Source organism: Myodes glareolus, chromosome 4 (genome assembly GCF_982192425.1).
Source record: "Myodes glareolus chromosome 4, mMyoGla1.1, whole genome shotgun sequence".
Taxonomy (NCBI): domain Eukaryota; kingdom Metazoa; phylum Chordata; class Mammalia; order Rodentia; family Cricetidae; genus Myodes; species Myodes glareolus.
In genome coordinates, this window is record NC_142029.1 from 103,862,029 (window position 1) to 103,872,706 (window position 10,678).

At 46.2% G+C, this 10,678-nt stretch overlaps 1 long non-coding RNA gene across 1 annotated transcript; it reads right to left on the reverse strand.

Moving 5' to 3' along the window:
• Positions 1-676: 676 nt before the first annotated feature.
• On the reverse strand, positions 677-6,206 carry LOC146894725 (uncharacterized). Its single transcript, XR_015001901.2, has 3 exons — positions 5,933-6,206; positions 1,171-1,429; positions 677-946 (listed from the first exon to the last, which is right to left on the reverse strand). It is a non-coding gene; the product is annotated as an uncharacterized LOC146894725 (long non-coding RNA).
• Between the last annotated feature and the right edge of the window lie 4,472 nt (positions 6,207-10,678).

The window sequence follows — 10,678 nt, forward strand, 5'->3', positions numbered from 1 at the left end:
ATGGAAACTTTTATAATTTAATAAACTTTGGAAAAAAAAAGATGACTACAAAGGAATATTTCCTAACTTTGTTTAATCTGCCCGAGGCTGTGACCCTTTAATAGAGCTCCTCCTGTTGTGGTGATTACCAACAATAAAATTTTGTGGCTATTTCATAACTGTAATTTTGCTACTGTTATGAATCATAATGTAAATATCAGATGTGCAGGATATATGATATGCGACACCAAAGGGGCCACAACCCACAGGTTGAGAACCACTGGTTTAGACTGAAGTAAAAAGTCTGGCTTGACTTAGTGATGTAATGTGGTAGTGCGGTGGAATGCGTGAAAAGCGTATTTCTTTTCTTTTTTTGAGGAATTTTCAGGGAAGTGAAGAAATCCTTATGACGGGATTTCCAACTCATCCTCGCCAGCAGTGTTCAAGATCAGACACAGTTATTCGGAGTACAATAAAAAAACACAGACACCCACACGGTATTGTGGTAGCCAAGGGTATGGCACACAGAGAATCCTGTGCCCCGACTCCAGCAAAGTTGTGATTCTGTCAGATAAAGGTGTGGGTGACGTGACGAGAAGCACAAGAAACAGGCGAAACGAGATGGGTTTGTAGGTCGGACGAAATGACAGACGATTTTCTAAATGGGAATAAAGTTAGGTTCAAACTGAGCAGAAAATGTGGATGCCCTCATGTTTTATTGCTGCTGTATTTTATTATATCTATAAGCTTCTTCTGTTGGTGTGAATGTGGAACTGCCACACTGGTGAAGTGTCAACATTCGTAATGTAGTGTGACATCTGGAAAGATGCTTGAAGAAACCGACAGCTTTCAAAACAACCAGAGGACTGGAAAATGGCTCAGGGGTTAAGAGCACTCGTTCCTCTTCAGAGGACCTGGGTAGGTTCCCAGCACCCAGTGTCGGGGGATCCAGCACCTCTTCTGGCCTCTGTGGGATCAAGCATGCATATGGTAGAATCCAAACACACACAGTGGCAAAACACTAGTACATACAAAATAAAAACAAATCTTTAAAAAAAAATCTGGAAATACAAGGAACTACTAATAAAAACCAAACTCTGGAAACACCCACCCCCTTTTCTGACCTGAGACCTCATGGAATCCTAACCAGAGTCTTACTCAGAGCTCTTGGTAGGAACCCACAGAACCCACCTGTCTATTAACCACTCCACGCACCCCTGGGCTCCAAAACCACATGAAGCCCGGCCTGGAACCACAGAGCAGATCCTAGACTGGTAATTAAACATTCTTCATTTGATCCACAGACGGCCATGCAGGGGTCCACAGACAGCCATGCAGGGGTCCACAGACGGCCATGCAGGGGTCCACAGACGGCCATGCAGAGGTCCACAGACGGCCATGCAGGGGTGATTGTAAACATTGCTGCTCAAATGGAAAGGTGTCCTGGCACCTGGAAACCAAAGAATTTCACTACATCATACCGCACAACAACCCTCACATGAGACTTACCGGGAGGAAAGAAACCAGGAAGGTTGAGTAAGAAACACCAGCAAACTGAACAGGACAGAGAGCTTTCATAGAGTTTTCTGTAAAGGGGTAGAACTATTCAGGGTGGAGCTTTCCAGGGTGGAGATTGGTGGGATTTCATGTCCAGAGACTGGGCTTTTTACTTTGTAGGGTGGGGTCAGGGGCCAGCACTTAGGGCAGTTAGAGCAGTTAGAGGGTTCTGTGGGTGGAACCTGGCAGTTGGAGGTCCTGGGGGAGGGGCCTGGCCACTCATGTGGCTCAAGAGGCTTACGTTCCCCCCTTTTATGTTTATGTTTATTATTGATAAACAACTGGGCCATGGGGAGGAGGGTGATGTTATCATCAGACTACTTCCTGTTGAATCAGGACATTAAGGTTCTTTGGGGCTATCTTAATCTCCATCATCAGGATGGAACCAGGTGCTGTGGGTCTCTGGCTCCATAGCTAGGGGTTGGTAGTCCTATAACAGTAACTGGTTAAAAGTCTGGCTAGAAATCTCTTGGATCTGTTGTTGAAGAAATCTAGACAAGAAGTTTATAAGGCAGGGTGCAACCAGTAGGATTAAGAAAAGCAGGGAGAGGGGGTCAAGAAGGGTAGCATCCCATTTCACATGTTGGAAACCAGCCTACACCTGTAGATGTTATAGCTCTGCAGGGAATGTGTCCGGGCCACCAGAAGCCAGGCTACACCTACAGCTTATGGGGAAAGATATCCTGGCCATCAGAAGCCAGGCTACACCTAGAGCTTGTGGGGAGGAGCTATCCCGGCACACCCATATGACTTTTGTAATAAAAGTCAACAAATCAGGGAGCTCCACTATGACACTTACCCAGTAGGAGGGGAGAGACAAAGTAGAAAAGAGGTACAAGCGTCTTAGTGAGTAGAGTTGCACACGTGGTGGGGCCCTGAAGGGTGCTGCAGGAGTATGCCCGTGTGGTGGGCAGCCCAAAAAGCATACAAGATTCTTAAAAGGTCAGAGATAAGAGTCTTAGGTCCGCGGAGGCTAAGGAGAGAGTGTGGGTATTGAGCCTGGGTGATGTATTTGGTGGGGTTTGAGGAGGCTGGTAAAGCTGTCCCCCAACCCTGACAATAGGGGAGCAAGAAGATGTAGATCTGTAAATCTCTGTCAGGACTAACATAGGTGGTCCCAGTGTCTACAAGAGGGGAGACAGATCACCCTGATACTGTGACGTCTGCTCTCATTGAGAGGCAGAGGTTAAGCCAATGGAACCCAGCCCCTCAGTCATCCATGGCCAGATCTAGGAGGTCAGCTGAAGGGCCACCTGGGCTTGATGTCCCCATGCCATGAGGGACACAGGCACAGTCAACACCCTAGTGCCCTTCTTGATGGCACTGTGGACATGGTCTGGGTGGTTTATGAGGATCAGACAGGCCCGGGCCCAGAGAACTTCCTGACTGTATTTGAAAAAGGGACCCAGAGGTTCTCAGGCTTTGGGAGGCCAGGACGCCTGGGCAGTTGCTATGGCCACTCAAAAGGCCTTCACTAGCATCAGGTATTTTTGGTTTTGGTTTTCTTATCTCTCTCATGGTACACCTTAAAGGCCCTTGCTGAGACTTCTGCCTGTGGGGTCCGAGGTCCTTTCTCTAGGAGTTTGAGTATGGCCCTACTGTCAGGGAAACCCTGGGAGAGGTGGGTCGTACAGAGCTGTTTTCCATCTGGGGTCTTCAGATCCAGACTGGTTTATTGTAAGAGACTTTGTAAGGAATTGAGATGGGTTACCCTGTTTGTCCTGGATGACCTCTTGGATTTTTTTTCCATAATTTACCTCTTTAAGAATTTGCCTCAGGGACTGAAGAGATGACTCAGAGGTTAAGAGCACTGGCTGCTCTTCCAGAGGTGCTGAGTTCAATTCCCAGCAACCACATGGTGGCTCACAACCATCTGTATCTGTCACCCTCTTCTGGCGTGCGGGCATACATGGAGGCAGAATGTTGTTATACATAATAAATAAATCTTAAAAAAATTGTCTCCACCCAGGAGGCAAGTTTTTTTCTTTTTTCTTTTCCTCTTTCTATTTTTTCCTCTTTTTTTAAAAATATGACTTTTTCTAACTTTCTCCAAATTATTTCATCTTTAACCCTTTAGCAAGTTCTTTGTTTGTTTGTTTGTTTGTTTGTTCAAGACAGGGTTTCTCTGTAACTTTGGAGCCTGTCCTGGAACTAGCTCTTGTAGACCAGGTTGGCCTCAAACTCACAGAGATCCACCTGCCTCTGCCTCCTGAGTGCTGGGATTAAAGGTGTGTGCCACCACTGCCTGGCAAGGAGGCAAGTTATAAACTGATCCTTTGCAAGGATATCCCCTGGGGTACTGTAATTTCATTCAGAGTCCTGGTCAAGGACTGCCTCAGCCCTGACTGGGTGGGCAGCCTCTAGCTAATAGAGGAGAAAGAGAAACCAGAGAGGCTGGACAGGAAGAGGAGGGACTGTGAGTTGAGGCTTGTTAGTGTGATCAAAAATAGTGGAAGTAGCCAGGCAGTCAGTGGTGGCACAAGCAGAGGCAGGCGGATCTGTGAATTCAAGGTCAGCCTGATCTACAAGGGCAAGGTCTAGGACAGGCAGGGCCGTTTCACAGATAAATCTTGTTTTGATAAACAAACAAAAAAGAAAAAGAAAGACGGAAGGAAGGGAAGGAAGGAAGGAAGGAAGGAAGGAAGGAAGGAAGGAAGGAAGAAAGAAAATGGTGGAAGAGCCTCACAGCTAGTAGGAATCATTTTCCATTGGATGGCTTATATCATGTGGTCACTTTCACCAAGATGGGAGTGAGGTCACATGGCAATGTCCGTCCTTTCCTACCCTGTCAGCCACATGGCTGCCTCCATTCCAGTGAGGGAGCAGCAGCTAAGGTGGCAGCAACCCACACGGTTCCTTTAAGTTTACCTTTGTATAGATTTGTAACTACCATTCCTTGTGTTCTGTGCTTCTGTTACAGATTTTACACGGTTTTAATCAGACCCAATATGCTTACAAATATTGAGATACAGAAAGTTTTCACAATAGTTTTTCAAATCTTGAGATAAAATTTATACCTTAGCAAAATTTTTAGAGTTAAATCAAAACCAAAGGGGTATAAGATGAGAGGCAATAATCCCTACTGGGAATAGTCAGATCCTTTATTTTGTTTTGCTCTCCTTTCTCTGTCACACAGCAGGTAGCTTGCCTGATATGGGATTGAGATTTTGGAAGGATCCTTTCAACAAGCATTCCTGGGTCTACAGGATGGGCAGCCATTCCCTAACTAAAGCCAGATTTTAGTTCAAGTGGGACAGCACAAAACAGCAGTCTAATGCCACTCATACTTAAAAGATACCTGGGTCCCTGTAAAATTAAGGGCAAAGAAGGCTTAGAGCTAGGACATTTTTGAGTCCTGGCTATAGACAAAGGATGCTGCAGGAGGGAGGGAGCTGAGAGACGCACCAGTCCCTGAGGAGTGAGTGCAAAGTGTGTGCAGCGTATGTGCATGTTGCAGATGGCCTACCTCTTCCAATCCTTTACTTTTTCCCCATCTTGCTAGGTATCACTCCTAGCTCCTACTTTGCAACAAACTCACTGATCCATCTATGGTAACTTAAAAGACTGGACATTTACACAGTTTGCGTTGGGGGGAGACTAGACAAAAACAAATAGGGCTTGGAGCAGAGAAATGGGGAGTGGGGAAATCCCTTTCCGTTTCCCCATCACTCAAAGTATTTATAAAGTTCCGAGTGGTATTAGGATCTGAGCTGCCATTAGGTGGCACTTTGGATTGATTATCTAAGGGGTACTGAAGCTAAATTTGATTGCAAAAGTGAATAAATTTAGGTCCCTTCAGGTTGATGTCAGGTGGAGAGGCTGGAAGTTTTCTAAGAGGCATCCCAAGAGGGATTGAGCAAGTATAGAAGACACATTCCTGTGGATGAGAGAAGAGGAAACCGTCACTGCAGCCTGTAGCTGTGAGCATCCCCAGGACTCAAAGACTGAATGAGAACCACCCTCAACAGGAATCAGGGGCTTAGCCTGGCTGAGCCAGTGGAGAGACTTGGTGCCTGGTACCAGGGCCTCCATAGGGGCGAGGTGAGAAAAAAAAAATTGAGTTCTAGGGGAAGACTTTCATCTACAGGAAAGAGGCTGGGAATTGGGTCACAAAAGCCATAAGGTCCTCTATGAGCCTTGGGATAATAGGCAACTCAAGGGGCAATGTGGAGAAGAGAACAGGAGGGGGCGCAATAGCCCGATTTGGCCTAAGGAAACTGCTGGATTGCAGCTCCAAGGGTTGGGGGATGGGATTAGGTGAAGAGGGCCAGCCGTAGCCTTAAAGACTGGGGCTGGGGTTACCTTTGCCTCCAAGAGTACCAGAGGGGTGCCGGACATTTAACAGTCACTTCCTCAGACTCAGGGAAATATTTCCACGACCAAAGGGGAAACTTACCTAATTGCTGTTGGTGAATGGGGTTCTGAGCGATTGGGGAGCCAGAAAGTAAGTTTGATGCAGGTGAACTGGAGATGAGGGATGGGGTCTCCTCAGTGCAGCTTAGAGTATGAGGGCATTGGCCCCAAATGTAATCATTGCAGCTCAGATGGAAAGGTATCCTGGCAGCTGGAAGCCAAGAGAGACCAAAAAGTCAAACCACACAACAAACCTCCCACAAGAGATTTATTGGGAGAGAAAGAAAACAGGAGGGTGTGGCTGCCTGAACAGGAGGATACAGGACTTATACAGAGTTTCTTAGGAAGCAGGTGGAACTTTCCAGGGTGGGGATTGGTGGGATTTCATGTTCCGAGATTGGGCCTTTTACTCTGTAGGGTGGGGCCAGGGTCCAGCAGTTAGAGCAGTTAGAGGGTTCTGTGGGTGGAACCTGGCAGTTGGAGGTCCTGGGGGAGGGGCCTGGCCACTCATGTGGCTCAAGAGGCTTCCAGTAATAGCAAACAGTTATCCAGAGTTCTAACAGAGGCGTGGCCAGATATCCATGCCAGTAAATTTCACTAATGACCCACCTCCAGCAGCTAGATCATCACAAAAACACAACACAAATGACCAATATGTCTTTTTCAGAAACTAGCACCTCTGATGCTACATTCCCTGAGAAAACAACTTAGCTGCTGCACCATAAACCAGTGACTCAAAAAGGGAATTATAAGTATGTCCGAGGAATTCAGCGAGGGTATTCAATGAAAACTGCAAAAAGATAGTCAAAATAATTAAAAACCAGTCAGGATATGAAAGTAGTTTAATAAAGAATTAGAATATCTGTTGAAAAACTAAGCAATTAAAATGAGAAATGAAAATCTCAGAAAGCTAAACAAAACCGCCAAAGGAAAGCCTTCAACAGACTGGGTCAAGTGGAAGAGGGTACTGCAGATCTTGACGGCAAGGGGGAGGAACTAGGTCACGGATTTTAAGTTATACTCCAGAGCTGTAGTCAAATCGGCATGCTGTTGGACAAAAACAGTTATACTGATCAACAGAATAAAACTGAAGGCGGGGCATACGCGCGTACACTTACAGGCACCTGATATTTGACAAAGAGGCCAAAAGTCACACTGGAGAAAAGACCACATCTTAACAAACAGCACTGGTGGAACTGGATGGCTGCGAGAAGAGGACTGAAGCTCGATTCTTGTCTCTCACACTGAACAAAACCTCAGCAGAAGCCCTGACACCCTGAATCTCAACAGGACCCCAATAGGACAGACATTCAGACCAACAACTGACAAGTGGGGCCACGTGGAGCAGAAAGGTTTCTGCCCAGAAGAACACTATCATTCAAGTGCGCCGGCTGCCTACAGAGGGGAAAAATCTTAACCAGCTCTGTAACTGACGTAAGGTTAGAACTTAGAATCTACAAAGAGCTCAAAAAACTAAACACCAAGAAATCGTACAACCACATTTAAAAATGGGGCCTGGAACTAAACAGGGTCAAAATATGAAACACTAATAAATGAGAAATATTTTTTAAAATGGTCGCTGTCCTTAGCCATCAGGAAAATGCGGATTTAAACTTTGAGATTTCATCTTACCTGGTCAGAATGGCCAAGGTCAAAAATCAATTTGAATGACAGCAGACACTGAGGAGGATGTGGGAAAGGAGGGCTCTTCCTCGCTGCTGACTGCAGTGGAGACTAGTGCAGCCACGGAGGAAAGCAGCAGAAAGATTCCTCAATAACTGAAGCGAGGTACCACACATTCTAGCTACCACTCATGGGCATATATTCGAAGGATTCTATATATTACAGAGATACCGGGTCATCCGTGTCCATTGCTGCTCTATTCACAACAGCCAGATACTAGAAACAGCCTAGATGTCCATCTACTGATGAATGGACAACAAAAATGTGGTACACTACAGAATATTATTCAGTTGTTAAGAAAAACTTTATTAAATCCACAGGTATGTGGATGGGACTGGAAACAATCATCTTGAGTGAGGTAACCCAGACCGAGAAAGATAAACACTGCATATTCTCTCATAAGTTAGCTTTTATTAAAAATAAAAGAAAGAAATGTGTGTTTTATTTGAAATACCTGTAGAAGTGAGGCGGGTGGTAGGGTGTCATGGGGAGGAGGGGAAAGGGAGCTAGAGTGTAGCGCTGTGGCGGGAACAGTGGACCGCGGAGCATGGAGGATTACAGCGGGTGGAGGACGAGAGGCCAAGGCAGTGTAGGAAACGTGGGAAGGGATAGTTAACAGTGAAGCCTTTTGAAAAAGCCACGCTGTAGAAGCTTCCTAAAATACACACAGACATGCACACAGATAGATAGGTAGGCAAGCAGGCAGGCAGGCAGGCAGACAAATGTGTGCATGCATGTGCACGGGGACACACACACACCACACAAATTTAAATTCAGTTACCCTGTAATAGGGGCCATATCCCATCTAGACAACTCACGCTGCCACATAAAAGCCCCGCTACTTCTATGCAGTTGTTGTTTATTTTCTCTCTTTATTCTTTGGAGGCTTACCACCCAGCTCCCAAATCATCACATGGAGACTTATTCTTTCTTAAGAACACCTGACCTTAGCTTGGCTTATTTCTAGCCAGCTTTTCTTAAAGTATTCTGTCTTCCTTTTGCCGCTGGGATTTTTACCTTTCTCTATTTCTGTATATCTTTTCTTTCCTTCTTATTCCACATCTGACTGGGTGGCTGGCCCCTGGCATCCCCTTCTCCTCTCACGCCTCCTTCTCTTTTTCTCCTTCTATTTATTCTCTCTGCCTGACAGTCTCACTGATCCTTTTTCCTGCCTTATTGGCCATTCAGCTCTTTATTAAACCAGTCAGACGTTTTAAACAGAAAAAGTAACACAGCTTCACAGAGTTAAACAAATTCAGCATAAAAGAATGCAACACATCTTTGTCTCATTAAACCAATGTTCCACAACATAAACAAATGTAACTCATTTTTAATTATTATTTCATGATTCCTGTATATTTGGAATCATCAGTAGGAACCTATATCAGTTTTAACCCATTTATCCAGAGATTGATATTTGGTTTTAAAAAAAAACAGAATATCATAGAACAGTGAGAAATTATAGTAGAAGTTACTACCGCTTGAACTGGTGGCTTGGTCCATACAAAGAGGGCCTGAGCCTTAAGGGAGAGAACCGGGGTTTTGTTCAATCATGAATGGAGTCAGGGCAAAGGTCAGAATGCAGAGTAAGCACAGCCATCCCAGGGTGACCAACGCCCTTGAGGGGACAGTGGAGGGCTGAAGGCAGTCCGGATAAAGTTTGTACCCTGTGAAATCAAAGTCCTGAGAATGAAACCTTAAAGGAGACAAGCTGTAGACAGGAATGGCCAGAGGCAAAAGCGGGAATCAGGGTCCGCACTAGTGGTCCCAGCTGGGTTGGCAGCGCAGAAGGAAGCAGATGAGAAGCCCAAGCAAGGGCTAGAGGCACCAAGCGAGTCAGGGAGTGAGGAGCACTCCTGATGCCCTGTGGGGAAGGCACGTCTTTACGTCTCTCTGAACTGTGCTTGCCAGCAAGTGCTCGGTTTGTTGTCACCAACCTCACCAGTCAGTCCCACCCCCTTCCTGTGCCTAACTACTTCATCATGTGTGTGGCCCTGTGCTCCCTGCAAATGCGCCAAGGCCAGCCCTTTCTTAAGTGTTCACAGCTACGTGTTGTGTGGTGAGCCTTGAAGGCCTGGCAGGTCTTGACCACCAGAGGGAACTTATTATCGTAAGCTGTAGTCCCAGGGCTCTGAGGACCATCCTGTCCTGTGGGTCTTCGGGCTATGGTGCTTCATGTGATGTGGCTTGCCATCTAGCTCTAGTGGTCCAGCTCCAAGCAGATGACACCGGCCTTGGCAGATGAATTACAGACAGTAATGTGATCCCAGCTCCCTGGGGTGCCGTCTAGGGACCCCAGCTCCCTGGGGTGACTGCGGGGCCTGAATCATGCTTTATACGCCATCCCTGCTTTCCACCCATTCACGGTTTCTAGATCCTAGGATAGAGTTTCTGGTACCTCCTCCCACAGGTGCAAGCACCAGGGACCACTGCTTTCCTCACCTATGGGGTTTGGGGTTGACAGGGTGTCTTGTAGCCCAGGCTGCCCTTGAAGTTCATATATAGCTGGGGATGATCTTTAACTTCTTGTTCTCCTGCTAACCAGTCATAAAATTTCAGGTGTACCACCATGCTCTGTGTGATCACTAATCTTGCTTATCACCTTGACTCCATCTAGAATCAACTAAGCTGCTGGGCATGCCTGTGAGGGGTTTTCTTAACTAGGTTATTTCAGGCAGAAAAACCCACTGTAAATGTGGACAGCACCTTCTTGTGGCAATCCACACAAAAGGACACGGACTAGGGAAGCTGCTTTTCACCGGTTTGCCCCTCTCGCTGGCAAGTTCACCCACCGCGTGGCGGCATCGTCTTGAGCAATCCAAGGTAGACTGAGGGCCAGATCTCCAGGGATCCCCCGGGCTTCAGCTCCAGATAGGAACTGCCAGATTCAGCCACCAGCCATATAATCTGTCGATAATAACCAGCCTTGTTCTCAAATTTGTGAGAGATTTAAAATTTTGAATAGACTTATCCTACCTAACTAAAGTTTCTAAAGTTTGCTTTGGGAATAGCTTGTGCCTGGTTCTTCTGTGTCAGGCTGATTGTTTCTGGCACTGTGGATAAGAGCCTCATAAGCTCTGTAAACCTTCTAAATATCTATAGGTAT